This window comes from Nicotiana tabacum, chromosome 12 (assembly GCF_000715075.1).
Source record: "Nicotiana tabacum cultivar K326 chromosome 12, ASM71507v2, whole genome shotgun sequence".
NCBI classification, from domain to species: domain Eukaryota; kingdom Viridiplantae; phylum Streptophyta; class Magnoliopsida; order Solanales; family Solanaceae; genus Nicotiana; species Nicotiana tabacum.
Genome location: NC_134091.1, coordinates 85,692,168 through 85,704,114, shown reverse-complemented (window position 1 = coordinate 85,704,114; position 11,947 = coordinate 85,692,168). Strand labels below are relative to the sequence as shown.

Sequence of the window (11,947 nt, the reverse complement as noted above, 5' to 3'; positions counted from 1 at the left end):
AGATTCGAACCAAAACCCGATTACCCATTCACCCCCGATCCCAGTGATATGTTTTGAAATCTGACCTCAATTTGAGGTTTAAATTTCAATTTTGTAAAATCCTTAATTTCTACCCAAATCCCTAATTTCTACCATGGAATTCATAGATTAAAAGTTAGAAATCAATGGGTGATAATGGAAATACATCAAAACTAATTGAAAATCACTAACCAATGAAGTGGGAATGAAAATTCTCTTCAAAATCTCCTCTAGGCCGAGCTCTAGCTTCAAAAATTGTAAAAAATGGTTCAACCCCGACTTTCAGCACTTTAAATATCTCGGCATCAGGTGTTCTTCGCATTCGCGAAGCACCTAACGCGTTCGCGAAGAACAGTGACCAAAATGGCCTTCGAGTTGGCGAGGTTCTCTTCGCATTCTCGAAGGCTAAGTTCCCAGCCAGCCATCGCATTTGCAAACCTTGGTCCGCATTCACGAAGAGAAACCATCACCTGCCTCCCTAGCCATCCCAACTCTACGCGTTCGCAAGTGGTCCATCTCATTTGCAAAAGGCAGTCCCCCTAAGCCATCGCATTTGAAGCCCTTCTCTCGCGTTCGTGGAGAGTAACCAGCCCTAACCCCAAATTTTCCCTTCGTGATCGCGAAGCACAATGCACCAGGAACCAGAAATAATTGTTGCACAAGTTCAAAAATGGTCTGAAGCTTATCTGAAACTAACCCGAGCCCCTCAGGCCCCAAGACAAATATGCACACAAGTGTAATAGCGTCATATAAACTCGATGGTGCAATAAGAACACCAAAAGAACATCTAGAACCAAAAATCGGACATCAAAACACATGACATTCAAGAGAAAACTTAAGAACTTCTAGAATCACAACCAAGCGTCTGAATCCTATCAAACCAACTCTGAATTGCACTAAATTTTGCAAACAAGTTTCAAATAGAAAAACGGACCTATTCCAAGTCCCATTACAAAAACTTAACCCAATAGCAATAATGTCAACCTACGGTCAAACCTAAAAATTTTACAAACAGTCAAATTGCTAACATTCAGAAAAACGAATCAAATTAACCGAAGGACCTCCAAATTTAATTCCAGGCATACGCCTAAGTCCAAAATCACAATAGGGACCTACCATAATCGTCAAAAACATCTATATGGGGTCGTTTATCCAAAATATTGACCGTAGTCAACTCAAGTTATTTTTAAAGCCAAAAATCATATTTTTTTCAATGTTTTACGTAAAAACTTTCCATAAAAATACACGTACCATGCACACAAATCAAGAATCACCAAATTAAGCTAGTGGAGGTCCCAAAACATGAAAATAAGGGCTAAACCACAAAACGACCTATTGGGTCGTCACAGAAATCAGAATTTATCTGATGTCCTTGACCAGCGAGGCACATCTTGAATTAGAACAAATTGCTTAGAACCCTCGGATGTGCTTACGGCTAAATCCCTTCCAATCCTACCAACTCAATGAAGTACTTCCCTGGGCTTCTCAAGATTGCTCTGCCACCTAACCATGAAAGTTTCTAATTTATGCATTCCTCACTCAGATGGGCCAACATTTTCCGCCATTACTCCTGGCCATGCGGTGTAGTCCAAAGCCTCATCATTTCATTATGGTTGTAGATCATGTTACTGATGCCAATAAAGTATTGAACGGTTTCCTCCCTCTGAAAGAAGTGTTATGTGGCCCATATCTGGAGTAGCAAGTTGTAGCCTCTGATGAAATCATATCCTCTTGAGCATGCTTATAGTGCTCGGAATGTCTCTGATAGTATCATAGGAATGAGGGTGAGTTGCAAATTTCCCCGGAAGGTTGCTAACACCAGGGGCAGTAGGTTGATATTGATTCTTCCCTTTCTTTATGGGAAAAACAACAGTCCCAACAATGCCAAAGAAAAGGATAAGGGGCGGAGGCTCTCCCATGTTACTTGATCGCACTGGAATTCTTCAAGATGCCACTCATAGCTCTCCTGGTGTCCGAATATGTCAAATAGCTGGTCCAAACTCACCCGTCCATCTTCGACGCTTCTCAATTTCTTGTTGCTTGTCAGACTTAGTGCATGAAGGAACATGTATTGCTTGTCTGGCAGGACAACCAGCAGTATTGGTTTTTGCCCAGCGAATGGTAACTTCGTGAAGCTGGTAATCTCCTCTAGTATTGGCGTCAACTCACAATTAAAAAATTTGAAGACCACATTGGCCGGGTCCCAAACATCTATTAGCAGCCTAGTAAAGACTTTGTCAGCTCCGATGTTCATCAAGGCGGTCAGTGCTCCCAGGTGTATTCTATCTCGTTCCCGTGTTCCCATCGAATGTTCCTCCACCACTACTTTAACTTGTAAGGTTAACCCATGACCATGTTAATCTCGGGGACGTTACGGTTGATTTTCATCTAAAGAGGTGAAAGGTTTGGTAAGTTTTTGATTCAGATCTTTAGTGTCTTATGTGGATTGGTTCGTCATTCCACAAAAGGCATATCGTTGGGTGCATGACCCATTGTTATTAAGATGACTTTTCTAATCGTGAGTCAATACCAAGGACTAACTCACCTAAGGTTTATGCAGCATGACCTATGTATGCTAAGAGTAAAATGTTTCCTAATGTTGGAGTTGGACTTAATAACTACAAAACGTTTTGTTAGTTGACCTGACAAAGTCATTCTCTAAAATTAGAGAGTTTTGAATGAAGGTTTGGAAGGGTGTAAAAGACAACCCTCGCGTGTCATTTGTGTGTGATTGTATACGGCAAAGACTCAATTGGAGAGACGTGATGACAGTGTAGAAAGCAGTAACAGATAATTGTGGTAAAGCGGTAAATGTAAGTAAACATGTAAGCATGTGCAGCATGTTGAAAAGAATAAGAAAGTAAAATAAAGCAAGTAAACATGTATCTGCAGGTTAAGCATGATTAAAGTAGAATATAACAAACATCCTCAAAGTTCAAGTCTAGCCTAAATCTGTTAAGGTCAGAATCTAAGTGTTGCACCCTATTTTGCACTAGTCAAAACAAAATACAACTAATGGTTCATCTGAAGTTGATTAAAGAGAGTCGCCACCTAATATTTTAAGGTATATTAGGGTACCTATGAGTTTATAAGATCATTATCCTAACGGCCTGCTAACTGCTGAGATTCGGGTAAGGGTTCTAGTTATTCCAAGGGAAAGATGTTAGGCACCCTTTAAAATCTACCTGAGGTAGCCCTTTAGTCTTAGTCTAGGTCCGAAGAAAGAATGTCTATATTCTGCTTAGTAATATTTTTAAAGACCGTGAAAATATCCTAAAAGTTCACTATTAAAGAAAAGGTATGTATATGTACTTTGAAAATAAGTTCAAGTTCTTGAGTTTTATAATCTTGAAAAGAAATCGCCCTTTAAAATATATATGTACATTTATTAAGTTGGAAACTAGATATGCTTTATTTTCGAGAAAAAATCTTGTAAGAAATCTTTTGTTTGAAGAAAAGTTGTGTTTTGGAAAATGTGGTTTTTAAAACTTAATAGAATAAGAGAAGTATTTGAAGATATACCTCAAATTGGGATGGGTATACCTTACAATTTCAACAGAAATCTTGTATTTGAAACTCGTTGAGGACCGTTAATTTATAAGCATTGGTTGTGTTTGGTTTTTCTTCTTGAAAATACCTTAGCAATTATTTTCGAAGTTTTGATTTTCAAGAGGGTCCGTTTTGCTTTTGAATCTGTCGAAGTCAAGAACTCATTGAAAATTGTTAGTACAACAAGATAAAACTTTTATTTTACTAAAAAGATTAAGCTTCAAATTAGCGATCAAAATAAACTAAGGCGAGCAGGATTCTTACTTTAGCTTTTACCTACTAGTTGGGGTTTGCCTATGTTCCTAGATAATCAAAATATCAAAATTTATCCAATAGAAAAGTTAGTCATTCAGAGATATATTTACATGTAAAGTAGCAAACATCGATGAATATCATTAAAGGTAAAGGAAGGAAGAAGGTGGACTCTTTGACTGTTAGGCTGATAAGCTAGCTAGGCCAAGCAGGATTTGAATCAAGGTAGCAGACCCACAATGCATGGAGAAGGAGCAGGCTGTATTTGCAATTGGGTTGTGAGCCCAATTCGAGGCATGTACAGAAAGAAATAAGAGACAATTTAGTATATATCAAATATAAAAATAAAATAAGATAGAGATTAAGACAAAAAAGAAAAAGAACTAAAGAATGCGATGGGACAGATGTTATTTATGTTAATCCTATGAGTATTAATAGGAGTTAGTAATTAAAGTCTTTGGTTAAATCTTTGTTTATGGATAAAATACTCTTGTGAACCCCTCGCACTTCAGAGTTCACGAGTGTCTTATGGACCCCGAGCAGTGATTGTGTCAGGGAAGGGTGCCTTATTCACAACTAGGTTTCACACCCAAATACCATTAACCACTTACTTATATTCTTTCTCAAAGGCTTAAACACAAATAAAGAATCAACAGAGCAATTTCATACTGCCAAGACATAAACAGTAGATGTGGAAGTCATTGTAAATTCTGTAAAGGTTCAAACACACAAATATTCAGCAGCTGTGAACCAATGGAATATTGTAATTCATTATCAAAGCATAGAAAACAACCAAGGGCACAATATTGACTTTAGAGAACCTCATATCAAGCATAGAGTATAAGAACAGGACACTACAGTAGGCATGAGTCACTATTGGGACATAATCACACAAGATAACAAAAATGCAAGCAATAGGCATACTTCATTACTCATGTCTTTCGGCTAAGAAATAGTAATTGTCCAGCACTATGAAAGGATGAGTTCAAGTACGTATTTTACTATCTTCGCTGTAGGTTTGATGCTCAGAGTTCTTTTATGTAGGTTCAGAGTATAAGAACAGTGCATATGCAATTTTGCTTCAGTATAGTTAAGAGTAAGCTTAGCTGGTGAGTGACATTCCCGTTAACTTATCAAGGCAAACAGGTCATACTGAGCTAACAGTTGGGCATGTAAATAGGTTCACTAGCATAGTATCTCAACAAAGCTCTACACATGGTTGGATACAAGTTAACTTGACAGACATATAGGGATCAGGATAGTGCGAAGTCATGGCTAAGCCTAGCTGTGAGAGTCATGATAACAGATCATCCTAAGCATTAGAGACATGCCTTTTGACAAACAATAATCATAAACTCAGACCAGTGTATTACCACGGTAAGATCAGAATTGTGACACATAGGTGCAAACATATAATCCTTCAAATTAAAGTCAGGTGATAGTCTGTGAACTTAACCAAATTAATAATGGCAGGTGTGCATTCAGGTACAATAAGTTTATAACATAACAACAGAAGTCTCATACAACTCAAACAGTCACCAGATGGCAAGTTTCAGTACTCACTGTAGAGTTTTATCCTAATCAAGTTATGTTTAGTCATGAATGCAAGTTCCTTCGTACATTAACAAGGTTCATTACATGGTTTTAAGTCATCACAGAGGGCACATAGAGCTATTACAATGACATAAGCAGGCTGCTATTTAGAGTCTAACAAGTTAATATGAGAGGTAAGAACTAAATCAGAACAGCAAAACATTACAAATATCAAATGGCTTAGTGTTGGCAAGTATTAACAGTGTTCTCAAGAAAGATTTTAGAAGCCTAATTTTATCACAACTACTAGGTTAGCAGAAAAGAATACATATAACATCATCAGCATAGGATCTAGATCAATGAAGCTTTAATAGGATAAAAGAATAATAGCCATATATGGATCATTGAATATGCAGAATAGGCAAGTTATCAACTACAAACTTATCAGCTAGTTATCAGGTAAAATACATAGGCTTCAGGAAAAATATTTATAAGAACAGTACAATATCACAAGTAGGAGGATCAAGTTGATCTGGATACAGAAACACAAAGAAAAGTTCAAGAATATGATTCAACTGGCTCAGCTAACATGATAAAGCTTATACGAGTGTTACTTTACTAACAGAGGCCAGTTATACACAAAAACAACATGGAGATTACTTTAAATAGTCATAGAGGCTTGACCACAAGAGCATCATTTAACATAGAGGCATTTTTTATTAATCATATGATAAGAATAGAATTCGACAGCATAGGTTTGATAACAATACAACATATCTTGATCAAGAAATCCCTTATTCAATAGTGAAAATAGTATATTTAAGACAAGTCATGATAAATACAGTTTAATATCTAGCACAAACAATTAGAGAATCAACTAGGAAATCACAGAACTAAACGGTTAATTCAAAGTAAAAAGGGGTCAGTATGTACTAACCTTCTATAGAGCAGCAAACCAAGTAGAGGTAATTCAACATCCGTTTAAGGATCCAAACTCAAGACCAACAGCAGTTGAACTCACATCAAAAAGTGAAAGAGAAAGGAAACACAAAAAAAAGAGTATTATTGGACTAGCGAGAAAACCTCAAATTTTAATCCTTTTCTTTTCTTTCTTTTGTGTTTCTGATTGTATTAGATGTGTGTTAGGTGAGGACATTGAATGCCTCGTTTATAGTGGCATTAAGCCTTAGGGTTCCGATTAGATTTTAAATCGGTAGTGGAAGGTGACGATAGTCGGATGATGACATCAATAGAGGTGAAATTAGTGAAGAACAAAGGGAAAAAGTAACACGTATTTACCTGGGCACGAGGAGATGGCCGTTGAAGGCGAAGACCCATCGTACAAAGCCCAAATGTCCAGAGGTCAAATAATGATAATGAAGTCAAAGACACGGTCATGCATGCCATGGATTTGAAAAAACGATGGGAGAACAGACTGTTCTCAGTAGAACTATTTAGGTCTAGTGTTCAAATTAGGGCTTTTGGATTTTGGTAATGAAAATGGAAGTATCGACAGGATTTGTGGATGTAGGGGACAAATTGAGTGATTTGGGGTTTGAATTTGTGACCTTGCGCGAATTGTGCAATGATTTGTGACTGGCAGGGTCGGATAGTGAGAGAAATGAGAGAGATTTGGGAAAGAGAGGATGTCGGGTAAGGTTGGGAATGAATGAGGATTTAGGGGTGTTTGGTTGGTATAAAGTGCACGACTGAATCTGGACCGTTGGATTGTTTGATCAACGGCCCTAATATTTCAGCATATAAGAGTTAAATAAAGTTTTATTATGAGAAAAATGGACGGTCGTTGGATCTTTGTGATCCAATGGTTGGAATTAGATCTGAAAAGGGATTCAAAATAAAAGAAAAATGGAGATTAATTATGGACCGTTGATACGTTGGATCAATGATCCAAATTCATTTGTGCTTCTTTTGTCAGTATTGAAGATGGGTGATGTGGCATTTGTTAATTGGTTCAGATTGGGTGACACAGATCGCCAACATAGGATAGAGGAGGTTGGTTTGGACCAGGTCAGGGGTTTGGGCTCGTGTGTTTGGGCCAAGAACATCTGAAATAGAATTTAAGCCATAGCCACTTTGAGTTTAGTTGATTAATTGCAATTATAGCCTTTTGAACTTTTTAACCCCTTTAAAATTAACTTAATTGAACTAAATTAATTCTAATTAAATAAGATAAAATATTTTAATCAAATACATTATAAATTACTGTAACTAATTATTTATTTATAAAATACTTTATTTATTGAATTATGAAACTAATATTTGCTAATTAACGTAAACAAGACAATATAATTATAAATTAAGGACTAATTCATTAAATTAATTGTAAAACTTTTTTATTAAGACATAAGAGTTATTTTAATAGTTCAAAATAGTAAGGGTAATAACATTTATAAATTTAATACTAAATTGCTATTAATTCAACAATATTAACTATTAATTTTGTTTTTCAATATTAACTATTATTACCTATTATATTTTAGGAAAAATAAGTATTATTGATTACAAATATTTTATCACATCCATTGTCAATTAATAAGCATAAATAATTAAATTTATAAAAGGGAGGGTCAAAATTGGTCGTCAAAACCTGTGGAGGTAAACTTGAGCCCCTTTATGCTAATTGTGCTTCTTTGAACTCCTACTTGCTTAAACTATTCTGCGCCTAGTTTTTAATTTTTAGCAGCCCTAGGATGAGTCTAGAACCACCCTTAAAGTTGTCTAATACCTCCTAGATAATAGGCATGGGATGGGTAGGCACATATATGGTACGACTTGGAATAGACTTTGTGCGCTTTAGGCAAACAACTTAAAGATAGTAATCAGGTAGCTGGAGATGATAGTATGTGCTCGCTGGATAGTACGAGCAACCATTGCACTTAAGACTACGAAGTATTATTTATATTGCACGGGATGATCCTTTATGCTAAAAATATTAGGACTCCCTCCTCCCCCCCCCCCCCTCTATGTCTATTTATCCGTGTATATCTAGTCTTGGTGATTAGTATTATTAAGAATATTTTTTCAAGTAGTCCTCAGGTTGAAAATCTTTGTAACCAAAAGGTTTTATCAATTATTATTAGTCAATTGATGAAGTATTCTCTTGTTCCATTCCAAATTATTATCTTTGTATTATCTCTGTATTACTTCTTCTAATTAGTCAATTATTAGTAGTTGAACTATATTTGATCTTTCTGCTCCACCTAGAATAATTTGTATCTATCTAGTCACCTATTTATTAAGCTAGCTTAATAATTAAGCAATTCGTATGTCCACCTAGGATAACTAAGTTAATAAACTAATATTTCCACATAGTTTTAAAATTCGGCCGGGAAGCACAGTTGTGGACCTCAAAGAGTGTCTAACACCTTCTTTTCGAGGTAATTTGAGACCTTACCTGATCTTTGGTAGTGAAGACTAGTCTTAACCAGAGTTACATGCAAATATGTTCCCTAACACACCGTAAAATCGTTAGGTGACGATTCTTCTCTTTTAATACCCTTTAAAAGAGTTGTAACATGTCGAAATCCAGTTTTGCGAGCAAATGGGGTGCGACAGCATGGCAACTATGCTGGAATACTTAGGCTCTTACCATAATGAACTTTTGCTTGTGTGGGATTATTAAGTTGCTTTATTCATGTACTTCCTTTTCCCTGTCCCTTTATTTGCGCCAAATTGGTATACCGTGAAATTCACTTTCCCTTCTCCTTTATATGTTTTACTGTTCCATCATGTTTCTCGAATTTTATAATTATTTGATAACCGGGCTGACTATTTTTTTTTCTTTATTTTTCTCCCTTACTTCTTTACCACATTACCAAATACCGTCCTTATATGTTTTTTTACCATGTAAATTACTTGGCTATATGTTACCGCTTTTTCATAAGCATGCTTTCAACATCATATTCCATTCGTACCTATTATCAACATAGCAGCGTTTGATGAGTATCCACGCTTTCCGAAAATGCCTTTTTAAAACTAGAAAGGCTTATTAGCGGTAGACTAGTCAATCAGTAGTGCAGACGAAGATCCCGTGCCTTTTCCTCTCAAGTTGTTTGCTTGAGAGTACTGGTTAGACACTTAGAAGCCTACTCTGATCAAAACTTTGCATGCATCATGTTAAGCCTAGGACGGATCAAATACCCGTGGCGAATTAAATCCGTTCAGATATACCTTGTCCAAAGTCCAAAGGAATCTCTACAATCCCGAGGAATACATTGATATTATGTGCATTACTTAGAGAAAATGTGCCAACATTTGACTATTATCGCTTAATTAATCAAATCGGGTGAGGGTAGGGCTAACTCTTTATTCTAATGCAGAAAATAAAGCATGACATTCCTAGGTTCGGTATGGTCCAGAGCATTCCATCCAAGTTGAACGATTGGTGGAACGACCTCCCTCAATGTGATAGGAATCATGTGAGAAGGATATTAGGCAACTTGCCATCCTTGATTGACATTCAGCCATGCAGAGAGCTGATTGAGGCTACTACCATGTTCTGAGACGAGAAGAGGGTTGTATTTCTCTTCAAAAACATGGAGATGACCCCACTCTTGGAAGAAATTGGAGGTTTTTCTAGAATCCGTTGGGATAGTCCCAGTCTACTGGTACCTGAAAACAGTACACCCCATAGTTTTCCGAAAATGTTTGGGATCAAGAAAAATGAAAAACCGAGTTATCTGAAGAAGTCTTACATTTCTTTTGATTTTCTGTACGAACGATATGGACACAGTAAATCGTATCAGTTATTCCATGAATAATTGGCCACTATTTTATCACGACCCAAACCGTAGGGCCGCGATGGGCACCTGGTGTCTTACACAACCGAGTACCAATGTAACATATCTTTCTTATCATACCATCATGGGTAAGTGGGCCATAAGGGCCGTCATGAGACAACCGAAATAAAACATAAGGGAATAATAGACATAGGACGACCCAATATGATATAGAAACTTATACATGTGACATACGGGCCTATAAGGCCGACATGATCATTTGTACACTCAAAACATAGGCCGACAAGGCCATACAAATATCCATTAACATGACATCTGTCTACAAGCCTCTAAGAGTACATAAACGTCATAAAGGTCGGGACAGGGATCCGCCATACCAATCAATACATGTCCAAATCATACTGACCAAATAGGCAACTCCGGAGCAAGTGGAGTGCCCCAACACCTTCCGCTGAGCTGATAGCCTACTAGGAGAACTCTCAACCTGTCTATCGGGACCTGCGGGCATGAATCGCAGTGTCCCCAGGAAAAAGGGACGTCAGTACAAATAAAGTACTGAGTATGTATGGCATGAAAGCTGTATATAAAGACATGAAAGAAACATGGAATAAAGAACTCAACCTGTAAGTCTGAATAGCTCTGTGAATCATGAAACATTTATAATGTCATGAATATGCGTATAAATGTCATATCATGCATAGATATATGCGTATGTAACATCATCAAGCCTCTGAGGGCATCCCATCATATCATCTTGGACTCTGTGGGCAAAATCATCAACGTATATCAGCAGATCAGGTGGTGGTGCGTATATAACGTCATAACCTTTCCCCATACCCCATATATATATACTATATGCGTATATAACGCAATCTGTTCATGGGTCAATATACATGTATAAATGAATGCAATGCATAATGAAGTAAGTCAATAAGATCTCTAAGAATATCATGAGATCAATATGCCTTCGGTTAATATCATCAAATAAACTTTATCAACCTACGTATTTTCTGAGACCCATGAACAGACGATATAATAATAGGACACATGGGGAATCATGAACATAGGCACCCCTAGTACTTCTAAGAATAAAGTCATTTGTGAAAGTTGTGTGTTTGCTCATTTCGTTGTATCATATGGATCATGCCAAAAGTAAAGAAGGGATAGAGTTAACATACCTCAAGTCATCAATGCAACTCAATAACAAGCTTACGACAACTAGTGCGCCAACCCTATAACAAAGAAATACATGTACAACTTAGATGGCGCTAGTATATCACGTATCTCAAACGATAACTCGATTCTAAAATAAAACGGGCAGCATTTCCCCTGATTTTACTGCTCCCTCAAGCCTACTATAGCTAGATACAAACACAATACAATCAGAAACTCAAAAAATAATACAACTACAATTCGGGATCTTCAATACAACAAAAACCCCAAATATACCATAACACACCCAATCAACAAGTTATTAATTAGCCTGAAATTGCAACGACAAGCGACCAGACTACTACCCTACCACATGTGGCATTTCTCCACGCCCTTCATCCTTCCAAACTCCATAAATCAGCAGCACAATAGGCCAACATGAGTGGACTACAAAACAGTCCACTAAAAGTGAAATAAATCGAACTCACGGCTTTCGATCACCGTCCCGTGAGTTCTAACTATTAGGAAATGAATTTATCAGCCTTACTTGATATTTAAAAGCTTAAATACGGAATGTAGACGTTTTCTTAACTATTAAGTATCTTCCAAAACTCAAACTACAAAGAAAAAGAGAGACGATATAGCGATACTTACGTCGTAGGGATCGTTCTAATGTTATCGCT

The 11,947-nt window shown here is 36.8% G+C and overlaps 1 long non-coding RNA gene across 1 annotated transcript; it reads right to left on the bottom strand.

Annotated features, from left to right (window-relative positions):
- Positions 1–3,874: 3,874 nt before the first annotated feature.
- Positions 3,875–7,015, bottom strand: LOC107759122 (uncharacterized). Its single transcript, XR_012697400.1, has 2 exons — positions 6,652–7,015; positions 3,875–4,078 (listed from the first exon to the last, which is right to left on the bottom strand). It is a non-coding gene; the product is annotated as an uncharacterized LOC107759122 (long non-coding RNA).
- Between the last annotated feature and the right edge of the window lie 4,932 nt (positions 7,016–11,947).